Source organism: Eumetopias jubatus, unplaced genomic scaffold (genome assembly GCF_037043125.1).
Source record: "Eumetopias jubatus isolate StellerSeaLion01/CBP00866 unplaced genomic scaffold, mEumJub1_p1.0 scaffold_15, whole genome shotgun sequence".
NCBI classification, from domain to species: domain Eukaryota; kingdom Metazoa; phylum Chordata; class Mammalia; order Carnivora; family Otariidae; genus Eumetopias; species Eumetopias jubatus.
Genome location: NW_028274821.1, coordinates 86,595,303 through 86,610,174, shown reverse-complemented (window position 1 = coordinate 86,610,174; position 14,872 = coordinate 86,595,303).

The window sequence follows — 14,872 nt, the reverse complement described above, 5'->3', positions numbered from 1 at the left end:
ATTTGCTTCTTCTAGACATTTCATAAAAACAGAATCATGTAGTATGGGCCTTTTTTGTCTGGTTTCTCTAGAACGTTTCTAGAGTTCATCCATGTTGTAGTATGAATCAGTACTTCATTCTTTTTATAGCTAAATAATACTCCGTTGTATGGATGAACCACATTCTGTTTACCCATTCATCAACTGACAGGTATGTGGGTTGTTTCCATTTTTGGGTAGTATGAGTGACACTGCTACTACTATCGACGTACCTGTGCGAGTTTTAGTGTACGCCTCTGTTTTCAATTCTCTTGGGTACATACCTAGAATGGAATTACTAAGTCACAAGGTAACTTAACGTTTAATTTTTTGAGAAACTGCCAAATTATTTTCCAAAGAATCTACACCATTTTATATTTCCATCAGTGATATGCCCCCCTACAGAATGAAGGTGCCAGGGGCACCTGAGCGGCTCAGTCAGTTAAGCGGCTGCCTTCAGTTCAGGTCATGATCCTGGGGTCCTGGGATCAAGCCTCGCATTGGGCTCCCTGCTCAGCGGGGAGTCTGCTTCTCCCTCTCCCACTGTGCTCTCTCTCTCTCAGGTAAATAAAATTTAAAAAAAAAAATGGTGCCAAGCAATCCTCTCCAGGGCAGTTCCAAAAGATGATGCCCAGAGGAGTCACCACCAAAGTGGCCCCAGGTATACTGTATACCTGCACAGCATTTTATTAGCTAGGAAACACATGCCCAGGAAGATTGGAGGGCAGGGAGCTTGCCTTCAAATATTTTATCCCTCATATCTGTATAGTTCTTTAAAGTGCAGAGTATGCTCATGTGTATGATCTCTGGTTTAAGCAGGAATTCCTGCTTTTTCTGTTAATTATGGTTTCAGGTTATATCTTCTCTCAATCATTTCATTTGTATTATATTTCACAATCATCATCACAACAACTACTTTGAAATCACTTTATATTTGAATGGTCCCACTCTCACTGCCAATCCTTTCCTTCTTTGACTTGCCCATCCATGGATGGTCTTTTATTTTAATTCATCTCTCAGTGACAGGAGCATGCCTTCCAATGACATTTTCCCCCAGAATGGTGCATGGGTGTAGCAAAAGCTACACATTGAAAAGAATTTCTGTTACCATCAAATGGGAACTAAAACTGGGCTGAGAATAAAATTCTTTTGGTCACAACATTTTCCCTCAGAACCCAATGGGCACCACCCCACTGTCCTCTAGCACCTACGCTGTAGGTAAGTCTGAGCCTGGCTAATTTTTTTTTTCTTTGATTTCCTCATCCTTCTGGCCAGGATGCTAATGGTATCTTCTCCTTATTCTTGAAATGAAAAAATTACTTCACCTGGATATTTTAAGTGGTAGCTAATTTTGTCTGGTTCATGATGAGCCCTTATCATCTACAGATTCGGGTCCTTCTGTTCAGAAAACTTGTGGCTTCCTTCTATGCCGTTTGTTCCGGGCTCCAATCTGGTCCATCAGCCACATCTGGGGTCTCCCCTGTTGCTTTCTTGTCCCTTCTGAGAGCACCAGTTTGTCCTCCTCCTGACTCCCTGACTTTCAGGAGTGCCACAATTCCAGATGCCGGCAACGTGTGCTTTCTTTCCGTATGTGCTCTGAGTCCACAAGCCCCTTCCTCTCTCCGTCTGCTGACTCATCATCTCACCTTTCACAGCATCTAGAACTTCTCAGAGAGGACAAAGAAGATGATGTTTGAAGCTGGGAAACCTTTCACCCAAAGCTTGCTCTTTCTCTATTTCTCGCATGCCTTTGCTTATTTCCCCTGATACTGAGGACCTTTTCAGTGCACCCTCTCTAGTGTTCCTTTTCCCATCTGTTCATTTTCAAACAAGGACAGGTGAGGCCTGGCGTGATATTTACCCAAAAACTGCAGACAGATTCTCTTTGGTGCCCTCTCTATTCACCCTAATGGATTCAAGATTTCTCAGACACGGCTATGGGTGAAGGCCCAGCACCACGTCTGTCACTCAGCACCTGGGACCACTCTTCAGTGACTGCCTTCCCATCGCTTGCCTCAGTTTCCTCTTCTTTAACACTGGAAGGTTGAGCTCCTCTTTAAACATCACCAGGCTCTACATTTTTATGGTACTTTTATAAGTCAGACAGATTTAAACTTTCATTTTAGTTTGGAGCCAATTATCAAGGATTTTGCTAAATATAGTTATAAACAAGTAATAACCAATTTCTTAAGAAAAACTCACTGTATTTAAAAGCAAGCCACAAATATTAAGCTCAAGAAATAGACTTCATTTGATTATACCTAAGAAAAAAGAATTATAAATAATTTACCAAGAGCCAGCAGAATACATGCCCCGGGGAGGTACTGGGTATAAAATGTATAAAACAAAAGAAAAGAAGAAAGAAAGGAAAGGAAAGGAGCTATACATAAGCAAATGAGAGTTAGCCTTTCTCTCCCTGTCAGTCTGCCCAGCATCCTGTCAATTCCAGAACTTTCTGTCTTGTCTAAACACTGAAAACCAGATGGAAGCACTGTGATAACTATGTCATCACCAGGCCCGTCTTTTCAGAGCCCACAGACATTATAAGGGATAACACTGGTCAAGAGCTTTTTATTGGCACACGCTCTACACACATTATCCCATTTAATCCCGGCAACCACCTATTAGGGGACTCCCTCCTCCATGGTCTCTGGCACTCCAACATGTCCTGCTGGGCATGCCAAGAATGCAAGGTCCTGACGAGCCTTTACCCAGGCCATTTTCAGGGTCGTTCCTGGAGGGATGAGACAACGTCTTCCTCAGGGCTGAAAAGCGGGCTTGCTTTACTGCCTGCTCTAACGCAACAGGTGCCCCAGATCAGTGTTTCTCAGCCGTGACACAGAAGCACAGCATCCATCTGGGCCCACGGCATCACCCCCATGGGATTTTGGGGGAAGGGAAATGGACATACACGCTGATGCTAGTAATAAAGTCCTTTGTCTCTGACTCAGGCATTATACATACAAAGATAGAAAGTAGACAGGGAAAGTTCTGCCTCCTACATCCTCCTAACCTGAGTCCTATAGCCCACCTCTCCTAGATCCCACAACAGAGCTCAGTATACATCTTCCCGTCTTTAACTCCAGTTTTTGTCCTTTCACTCACACTCATCCGGAGTTTCCACTGCAACATGAGGTCAAGCTTAGCAATTCTTTCCAGCATTGAAAGCCAAATGCCCCAACAATGTAATAATCATTCCTTCCCTTACTATTGTGTAACTCCTGATGGCTCATGAATTAAGCTCCTGAGCAAGTTAGCAAAGAAATCACTTCTTTTCCAGTCTAGTTTCCTGCTCTTACCCAAGCACCATATGGAATTAATAAAATATTGCTTTATAATAACTTGTGAAGGCTCAACCATTTATAGGCCATATAGACTCAGCTAATCTCCACTACTCTGAGAATCCACATCCGTGAAACAGGGCCAGTAACGGCGAGGCTGGTCCCCAACAGCCATCCTCCTCTCCTTCTTTAGGAACAAAAATTCTGGTTTTAGATGGACATATGGTTTCCCTGAAGAGAGATTACATTTCCCAGCCTCCTTTACTGCTAGGTGTGGCCATATAATGAAGATCAGGCCAATGTGATGCAAGAAGTGTCACGCACAAATTCAGCCCAAAGGCTGGAATGTAGATGCAAAAGCTAGAGCTCCAGCAGCCATTTCAGGTCTTGACGTGACCTCAGACTTGGAAGCCATTCCCAAGATAGCCTCATAATGGAACAAGATAGAAAGAACCTGAGTCTCTGACCATGTAGGCTCTATAACTCCCCTGAGCTGATTACCTCTTGACTTCTCACACATACGAGAGAAATTTCTATCTCATTTATGTCTTTGTTATTTTAGTTTTCTGTCACTTGTACCCCAAACTACAGGGACAGCTCCCTCATAAGGAGAGAAATAAGGGTTATATGAGAATATGTATCACAAAAGATACCCAATAGATATCCATTTTTATATTCCCCCAACAAAGGGTCTAGCACTGTTTTCATACATAGCAGACAAACGCAAACATTTGTTGAAATGAAAAGGAATCTGGAAGAATGAAGGCCATTTCATTGCCCCAAAATTTTTTTAATGTTTTTACCAATTTATTTTTCCAGATGACTATCACTATTTTATCAAGTTTTATAGATTATCTCATTGGAATTGCCAACATTTGGAGATATGGTTTTGTCACTATAACTATGTTTAGACTTCCCTGGAAAGAGCCAGAAATTAAATGACTGCCTATCAACTGACTGATTTTCATCCTATCCATTCAAAAAGCATTTAATAAAAGGCTACTCAATAACAAGCCTAGTCATAAAAATGAGCCTTTAGCATTAACAAACAATATCAGGCAAATAATCTCTAATGCCACCTCCCCCACTGCCCCCAAAAATACTCAGGGAGATAGAAGAGGTGATACAAATCAATACCCATCACTAAAGACAAAGGCTAAAGCGCTATTTTGTCCTTATCACCTCCAGTGCTGATTCAGGATCCTCTTGTCTCTCTGCTTCACAGCCAACAAAACTCCTCTGACTGAGGTTCCTGGGCGTAGTGCTGTTTCATTTCCTATCAAGTAATGTTTCTGTGATTCTCCATTGTCACACTTATCTTCTCAGTGTTTGAATCTTTACCAGTGGGTCTGGTCTTCCCTCCCATATGGTGATGTTCACACAGCTGAACCTATTTTTGCTGAAGTTCTTCCTTACGTCACACACGTGCTACATTGGAGGGGTTCAATCCAGTGCAGGTATCCGCAGAGGTACTCACAAGAGGATCATATCATCATCATCACCACCATTTTTACTGTCGTCTATTGAACCATTACTCTGACAGATACTTTGTTAAGCACATTCCCCGTACTAATATACCACTGAGTCCTTACAATACTTCTCCAAGGTGGACATTGTTATGTCCACCATTTAAAGTAAGAAAACTCACCCTAGTGAGTGAGGCCCCCAAGAGGTTAGGTCACTTACCCAAGAACACACCATCCATGAGTATCTTCACTGGCTGTGGTAGTGTGTCCTTGAGCAAAGACAGGATTTGAACCCAGCTCGGTCGGCCCCAAATTCTGAATCATTTCTCTGTGTTCCATCCCACAAGAGCTGAATGGCGTTTTATGCTCTGTACACATACTCCCATCCACTCATCTGCTCCCTTCTCTTTGCTAAGCATTGAGGTTTTTCAACTCAATGAACATTAATCCTTTTTCTTTTTCCTTTCCTGAGGGGCAAATGCCTTCATACCAGGGTTGTGGGCCCTGATATTAAGGACAGCTACTCTCCTCGAATTCTCCCTGATCTGTTCTCACCACCTCTCAGCTGTGGTTTTCAGCACCAGGGCCAGTGCCAACCAGGTCTCTGCCCGTGTTCCACACTTCCAGGTCTTTGGGTTCAGGGTAATAAAGACACATGTAGGATCATATATCAGATTCTTGTTGGCTCTTTCAGATTAAAGGCTCTTCACTGGGTTCTGTAAGCTGATCTCAGTCAGGCATTCAGGACTACCAGGGGGACGGACTTCCACTTCTGCCAATTCAGGACTCCCCTCCACGAGCAGTCTGGGTAAATATCGGGTGCTCTAACTCTGAGACCCATCTAAAAGTTCTGGAGATTGTACAACAGGCCAGATCTGACCTGCTACCCAAGTTCAGGATATACGGGGGACCAAGGATGCACACCCCGGTCACAGGGCTCCCACACCACCTTAGTCCAGTCTGTATGGTTTTATCATCTTCCCAGGACTTCCACGGTTCCGATATCTCCCTTTCCTAGGATCTAGACATACATCCTTCCCACTGAGGTTGCTGACCCATCCTGAACCTCAGAATGTTGGATGGAGCCCCAACTTTCCTGCTTCAGGAGCCAGAGATTTCAGACCAAAAGACCACCAGTATATGGTATGAGGAGACTGCTTGAGAAGGTTCTCAGGGAAGCTAAAGGGTTGAGACACTGGCTGCAGCCAAGAGCCTCCATTATTTTGCACACGGAAGCAAAGGTAACGAAAATGACCTCTCTCATGTGAGACTGGCTCCAACATTAGTGAAAATAAGAGTGTCAGTGGGAGGCCCTGGAGCACCCAGCTTCAGGGGGCAGGGGCAGAGGGCCTGCAGAGAGAGCTGGAGCAGATGGCCCAACCACCAATTTCCACACCATCGTCTTCCTAGGTTACTCCTTCCTCACTGACCCTTCTCTTGCTCCTTCTCTGACTCTTCCACTGTGCTCTACCCCTCATGCGGGTGCTCCACAGCATTCAGCATCCTCTGCTCACTATGTAGAACCTTCCTGGGTAATCCATCCCTCTCTACCACTTCCAGAGCCGGCTATACAAGGATGACCCCATGTCTCTCTCTAGACCGGTGGGGCATCAGAACCACCTGTGAAAACTGCAACATACAGATGACCAGTCTCTCTCCCCCCAAACACCCCAGAGGATTCTGATGCTCCAAAGACTGAGAACCACTGCTCTGGCCCAGACCTTTCTCTGAGCCCAAGACTAGCAGGCCAGCTGCCAAATGCTATCCCACAGGCACCCCAAACTCAGTTTGGCTGTTGTCAAACCTGAATTCACTACTCAACTCAATACCCCTTTCCTGTTCCTTATTTCTGTGACTGGCCCAGCCCCTCACATCACTAAAGTGATAAACCCTGACCACACCCTCCCATTTGCTAAATCTGCAAGGAAGGAGGCCTCTGCCTCAGTTTCTCTTGAACCTGCCTCCGCCTCTCTTTCCCCATGGCCCAGGTTCAGGGACAACGTCCCCTCACGCATCTCCCACACACCAGTCTCCTCCCACAACCAACCATCCTCTACACCGGGATCATAACTAGTAGGGTTTCCCTCCTCCTATAATTCGAGAACGATTCTCCGCTGACCACAGGATAACATCTGGACTCTCAAGCACTGCCTTCAAGTCCCTCTGAGTATCGACCCAAAACCACCTCTCTGATCTCGTCTCCTGCAAGCTCCTCCTCTCTGTCTTCACGAGCCTCACACTCCAGCAACACCACACGGGCTCACCATTCCCAAGACGCAGCCTGCTCTCTCCTGCTTCTGTTACCCCCCATAGTCTGTTTCCTCTGCTCATGTCCTTCTTCACCTGGGAAACTGAAAATCTCCCTTTAAGATCCTGCAAGTCTGATTCCACCCCACGAGCTTCCATTTCCACTACTTTCCACCCCCGACACAGCATCACCATCATTTATTCACTCCTCTCTGCCAGTTTATGTGGGCTCCTGAGGGCAAAGCCTGCAGTGTCAAACCCAGTTACATGTCCAGTGGATGTTTACTTCATGAGTGAAAACCACTAATGAGATCAAGAAGCAAAGGAAGCAACCAATCTTTAAAGCAATAAAAATAAAGCCACCTGCTATCTTGGAAACCATGGCAGGTATTGCTTCAGTAATGGACGCTTTGGGTGATAGATGGGAGTTCTGAAAAAGAAGAGTCAGCAAGTAGAGACTGTGTCAGGGAACACCCGCACAGGTCAAGAAAACAGCACCATGACCAGTGACCACCAGAGTGTAAACACTATGGCATCTCCCTCACACTCGGTGCTCCAGCCACACTGGCTCTGTTACATCTTGAATTCACCACCATGCCCTTGCCCCAACAGGGACCGTGACCGTGCAGCTGCCACCTCTTCACCTGGTCAAGTCCAACCAGTCTTTCCTCTGGGAATCCACTCTGGGCCTCCCAGCCAATAAAGCCACCCTGTTTACAGCCTCTAGGCACCCCTGTACTCCTTTTCTGTAGCCACCGTCAATGCTGCAATTAATGTTTTCTATACTTGTTTGTTACTGCTTTTGTACTCATTTTTATACTTCTTTAATTCTCCTACTAGACTATGAGCTAAAAGATAGCAAGGACCAGACTCATCTCTTTCCTGTACTGTGACCCCACACTCAGTAGGCCCTGAACAGAACTGGATGGATGATGGATGGATGGATGGACGGACAGACAGACGAACTGGAAGACAGGCAGGAACAAGGAATATGGCTGTCTTTCATTACTGCTACAGTACTTCCCTATCATCCAGCTCTCTTTACTCTGATTCAACCCATGAAAAGCAACCTCAGATTTTAAAAACTGAGGCTTTCCATGGGGCACCTGGCAGGCTCAGTCTGCAGAGAGTGCAACTCTTGATCTTGGGGTTGTGAGTCTGAGCCCCACACTGAGCACAGCAATTACTTAATAAAAAAAAGAAGAAGAAGATAAAACTGGGGTTTTCCTACTGAAGAAAGGATGCACACCCACCAGGGATATTCCTGTTTACTTGGAAAGCAGGTGTCACAGCAAACTGACACACCTGGCATTCCAGCTTCATATCCAGTCATTTTTCTATAATACCACACTGCTCTCTCTGTTCCCCAAGGACACTGGCTATTTGATAAAACTAGGTTCCAGGCATCTCTCAGCCCTTAAGAAGCCCCCTAAGATCATAAGGAAGCTCCCTAAGATCAACACACGTCTTGCCAACAGACCACAGAGGCACTGCCTTTTCTCAGCCAGCCGCCACCACCAGATCCCAGAGCTGTGACTTAGTGTACACTAAGTCAGGCCTCAGTTCCTCTTCCCACTCACTCACCCTGTTGATTGAACAAAGGACTTTGATGCAGAGGTTTTCATCAGAGATAAATGCCTCTTCATGGACATGGTCTATGTGCAATGTTGTATGACCTGCAGGCAGTTGTTGAGAAATTGCAAGGTGCAAATAGATGTGCTGAAGTCCACAGGTTTTGCTGGGTGGGGAATCAGGACACCTGAGTACGAAACCCTGGCAAAGTCCCCACCCTCAGCTGCAAGGTGGGAAGAGTGACTTCAATGCCCTCTAACTTACAGGACAGACAGACACTGCATTTGACGAGTGCAAAGGCCACAACAGTGCCCACTGCAAAAGAGCCCTGCAGTGGGGATATGCAGAGATAGAAATAAGCTAACTAGAGTAACCGGCATCTTTTGAAAAGAGCAAAAGAATGCTATATATCAGTCATCAATCAAGTAACTTCTAATCTTATCAAAAAGCTTCCCAACAAGAACAAATTCTAATCTTACGTGTCAACCAATCAGCACATGCGTCAGTAATTACTGTACTTTAGCCACCTACAAGTAAGATCAGGGTTCCCTTATCCCTAGAATGAAACCACACCTTAAACCCATCACTCCAAATTGAACTCCTTAAGTTCAATTATCAGGAAATTAAAATAACTAAAACCAAGAGAAACTATGACAAGTACCTCTTCCAAGGAATCCCTGTTTCCTTATCTCCCCTGTGGCTCATCCAATGTCAGAAACCACACCTTGAAGCAGCACGGGGTGTGAGAAAAGACCCTCGAGGGGCCCTCAGCTTCTCCCACAGCTACATCTTGGGCATCTGTTTAACCTCCTCGAGCTTCCATCTCCTCTGCACCTCAAAGACTGCCCTGCAATGATCAATATGAGGCTAAAAAAACAGGTGTCAAGAGACTTTGTAAAATGTTGAAGTATTTTATAATGAAGGGACCTCAGATCCAACAATCTTCCCATTTTCTGGATTCAAATCAGCTACTGGACACTCACCATTTACTTCATTTGTTCATTCAACAAACATTTATGGGGCACCCACTACATGCCAGATGCTATGCCAGGCACTAAGGACCCGATGGCAAGCAAAACAGCCCCAGTCCACCATCTGATCTGACAGGACTGCATTAATATTGCACTACAGGACAAAGACATCACCAACCACCACACCACAGAGCATATTGTTACACCCTGCAGGCCATGCTAATGATTTGGTCTTTTTTCTAAGAGAAATCAGAAGCCACGGAAGGGTTTTAAGCAGAAGGAATGACATACTCAGAACATTCTGTCTGCCTTGTACTGGCCCTGGGCTAGGCCTGGGATATGGCAAGAACAAATGCAGGCTCTTCCTCTACAAAATCGGGGGGTGGGGGGGGCCCCGCAGGTCACCAGGAAGTCATCATTAGTCACACAGTGTTATTACATGCTACAGCAGGGTGCTGTGGGAGCCAGGGGGGAACGATCTATAAATGCTAGTGGCCCGAAACTGTTAAGAGATATGGTACCTAGAGTAAAGGCAAAACACAGCTACAGAAGGGACACAAAATAAGAAATATCTCAAAACAGTGAAAGTCACTAATTCCACATAACAAACTTCAGTGCCACAAAAAGAGACACAGCATATTCTCCCGAATTTATTAAGTTGTTTTCCATAAATATTTAATTACTCAGAAATGTATCAAAAGCACAGATTTCTCTTGACCTAGTTATCAAGCTTATACAAGAGTGAGAATTACTGCATTCAATAAACACGAATTTAATTACATTCATTAATCTTTCTTTCATCTCTAATAAGATGATTTTCAAACAAAACACTGACTGAGGCCAAACATATAAATTCCTTCTGATTACTCAAGTAATTGTCTTAACCTTCAAATAAAACCTTATAATAAAAACATTTAAATCCTAAAGAGGAGAAGTATAATGTTGTATTAGTTCATATTAAAGACCCTCTATTTACATGGAATCATAGAACAAGCAAGGGACAGAAAGAACTCCGGAAAGCAGCCTTCATTTCCGGGACCAGCTGGAGACAGGGCCCACCCTCAGGGTGGCTCCATCCTCCTCACCAAGAGCCAACTGCTTTTGTGGGCATCAAGGGTTGCATCTGCAGTCCCAACAAAGGCTGAGTTCTGCCTGCCACCCTGCGTGCTCCTACTGGCCCCTGCCACAAAGGACATCTGAGTTTTACCATATTCCTTGTGCAATAACTCACATAACTTCCATAGGCAATAAATTAATATTCCCCCAAAAGCATCCTACAAGCCCTCTAACAATGGCTGAAGAGAAGATTATTCTAGCTCACAATAACTGAGTGTTCACGGTGTGTGAACCCCATGCTAAGACCCATTCCGCATCATCTCCTTGAAGCCTTTCAGGAATCATGGAGGTAAGTACCATCACACTTCCTGTACCGATGAGGAAACACAGGAGTGGTCACTTGCCCAAAGCCGTCAGGGTTGTGAATGGTAGAGTCAGGACCCAGACCCACCTTGGCCTGACTCCAGTCTTTAAGCTCTGCCCTGTCACTCTGGTGTCAGGAGATAAATCTCCTGTAAAGAACATAAAGAACTAAAGCTCTGTAGAAAAACTGTGGGATGATTTGCCATTCTGGGTCTTCATGGACTCTGCTCTCCTCCTTAAGTGCACATGAAATAAGCCTGGCTTGTGCCTCCCCTTGGGGAAAAGTCATGGAATTGATCAGTGCAGGTGACCCAAAGAAAAAAAGTGCTCACAATGGTGCTGGGTGGGAAACTACCTTCGAGAAGAGCTCATGTAAAAAAGGGGGAGGAAACACATGGGGACAAACCCATAGCCTAGGGTCAACAGGGCCTATGAGGGGTGTCCGTAGGACTCCTCGAGCACTTTGTGACTTCAGAGCTGGTTTCTCAGACACCATGGCCATCACCTTCACCATCCCACTAGCACCATTACCACTACACTAGAACCCAGAGAAAACAGCCAAAGAGGTGCTTCTCAGTGCTCCCTAAGAACCATGGATAACATGTGAGCAGTCTGTAAGAATCAGTTTTCTGTCAGGCACCATGCTAAACATTCCACTGCACCACTTCACTGAATTTTTAGCAAGAGTCCTAAGTTAGGCAACACTGCTAAGCCCCATGTAACAAACCAGTAAACCAAGATTCACAGAGAGGGAGACACTTGCCCAAGGCCTTGTGTATGGAAGAACCAGAATCTGAACCCAGGTCTGCCTGGCTCCAGAGCATGAATCTGCTTGGCCACTTCATTCAAGGTCTTCTGTCATAGTCAATCGCCTTCCAGTCACCTTCTGTTTGCATGTGGTTCTTCCACCAACCACGAGCTCCTCAAAGACAGGGACAGAACTCCTTCATCTCCATATGCCCACCATCCAGCAAAGGGTTTAGCCAAAAGCAGGAACCCAGCAAGGCTGGTGAATTAATGCCCACATAAAGGAAGTAAAACCCCCTCTCCTTTTAAGAAAGTGGCCCTAAAAATGCCCCAGGATGCCCCTCACAGAACCCAACTCAACCAACTGCCCAATACCCCTGGTCAAAATCCACAGACCACCTACTCAGTTCCCTTGAGCCTGCTCCTCCACAACCCCACTCTAAGGGAAGGATGAGCAGCCATACTTCTGAAGAAAGGCAAGGTGGGCTTCAGCATGTATAAGCAGTTCATTTTTAGAGTTGTGCTTTTTTCTGCTTCCCCCTCTTGACCTGGAGCATCTGGAGAAATATTTCTTTCCTCTCCCATCTCCAAGACTTTTTGGACAAGTATGACCAGCCATACCCAAAGCCTATAGCTAGTATACGGCACAACACATACCTGTCTCAGAGTCAGCACTCAAATACTTAGAAAGTGAAGGAATAGAGCCCAGAGACTGGGTTTCTCCAGCAACCGGATGGTTTATCAATAAGAGCTTGCCAACATTCGGTAGCTATGATGGACGGGAGGTCCATCACAATGGCCAAAAAGAACCTACCCTGAAGTCTTAGCAGCAAAGAAAGTAGGAGAGTTCCCCTGTGCAGGGAGGAGCCACAGACATAAAGTAATGCATGCCATAACACAATGCATACTCTGATCAAGGCAGGCACACAATGAAAGTCAAGGGAACACAAACAGGAGTGGTCACTTGTGCCTAAAAGAACAGAGTAGGTTTCACAAAGGAGGGGCTATTTGAGCTGGGAAGCCATTCCCAAATCACCCAAGGAGAAGTCATTGTTTCCTGCCTCCATGACCCCCATACGGCACCACCCCAACATCGGGCCCACCATACTATTCTACAACCAGTGGCTTGTGTGCCTGTCTTCCTGCGCAGTATGTGGGCATCTCAAGGGCAAGGACTTTGGGCATTTTCGATGGCTCACCCTCAACTGCCCAGTAAATACCTGCTGACAAAGAATAAAAGAGTTTCCGTCAGGTTATTAATAACATGGCAGATACCTCTTCTTAAGCATCTACTACCACCTGGTAACGCCGCAAGTACTTGGTATGCAAGCTCTCATTTCCTCCACACAAAACCCCCAAAAGGCAGATTTTATTAACATCATCCATTTTACAGATAAGGAAAGTGAAACTCAGAAAGACTAGGTAGATTATCTAAAGTCATACAGCCAGTAAGGAACAGGTGAACTTTGAATCAAGGACTGAATGGAAAATCAGTTTTCAATTACTAGTAAAAAAATCTCTTTTCCTTTCTCTTTCTGTTGTCTGCCTTGCATCCAGATACGTGGATTGCCTGTAATCTATTGTTCAATGGGACCAAAGCCATTTGCTTCCCAGAAAAGAACAAGGGATGTCCCTTACTACTCTTCTCAACAATTACTGCTAACCATTACTGAGTAAACATCATGGGGAGGGGGGCGCATGGACAAAACTTCCTACAACATCAGTCAAAAACATTTATTAAGTAGGAACTGTATGTACTAATTGGAACATTTTCCAATGTTGAAACAATTTCCAAAACAGATCAAGTGAATAGACGAAGGAGAAAGAGTATGTACAGACCCTATTCTTTGTGTAAGAGAAAGAATATATAATAAACAGGAAAATGGTAATAGTGGTTGCCCCTAGGGAGAAGGACTGGCAGCTTGAGGCAAGAAAGACGCTTTTTACAATTTGTTCCCCTCGGAATTACTTGCCTTTAAAAAGAGAATCCATGTGTGATTTTTTTTTAACTTCTTAAAAAAATAAGATTAAAAACACCATTTAAAGATGCCACTTTTTGCCAGGCCGCTCCCAAATGCTCACATACATATAACTGCAACCATGAAAAAGCTTATGAACAAAAACTGGATGAACTTAATCTGTGGTAAATCAGGACTGTGAAACAGTTTTTGTCTTCCATGCTGAGGTTCACCAATTTCACTAATGTTGCAATATGTTTTTGCAACTAAATCAACAGAATTTTGGAGACAGATACAACATACATATAAGCAGCAGGGACAATTTGCCACACCTTCTTCCTAAACTCCTCATCTGTTCCTTCAACAAGTATTTAATGAGCACCTACTGTGTGCTAGGCAAAGTGCTAGACAGATTTTTTTTTTTTAAAGAACAGGTCATTATTTTCTTCCTGCCTGCCTTTCAGGAAAATAGGGACAGCAAGCTAATGAAAGAATGCCAGAGCAAGGACCACCGTTGATGTTCACAGTCTAACATCATCCTCACTCAACCAAGAAAATGGAGATCTGGGGAAGGGATCTGTTCAAGGTTACATAAGAAGTGAAGGCCTCAGAATTACCAGTCCTGCTCTCCCTACATGCTTCATGCTGTTGTGTTGAAAGATGAGCAGGCAGGGAGGGGAAAAAGGGACCCTAACACTGAGTGCCTGATGTATCAAGTGCTTTCACATATCCTGTGTCATTTATTCTTCATAACCCCTCAAGGTTATGATTATCCTTGTTTCACAAATAAGGAAAACAAAGCTCTGAGAAGCTGAGAAACTAGTGCATAAGGCTTCCAACACAGACCTGTCTGACTTCCAAGCCAGAACCTTTACCCTCCATACTGAATAGGAAAATCAATTTAAAAAGGTAGACTGGCGGGAGGGGGGGGACACACCTGGGTGGCTCAGTCGGTTAAGTGTCTGACTCTTGATTTCAGCTCAGGCCATGATCCCAGGGTCCTGAGATTGAACCCCATCTCAGGCTCCGTGCTCAGCGTGGAGTCTGCTTGAGATTCTCTCTCCCTCTGCCCCTCCCCCCACTCACACGCTCTCTCTCTCTCTCTCTCTCTCTCTCTCTCTCAAATAAATAAATAAATACTAAATCTTTAAAAAATAAAAACGTAAACTGGGGCCATATCACAGAAAGCCTCG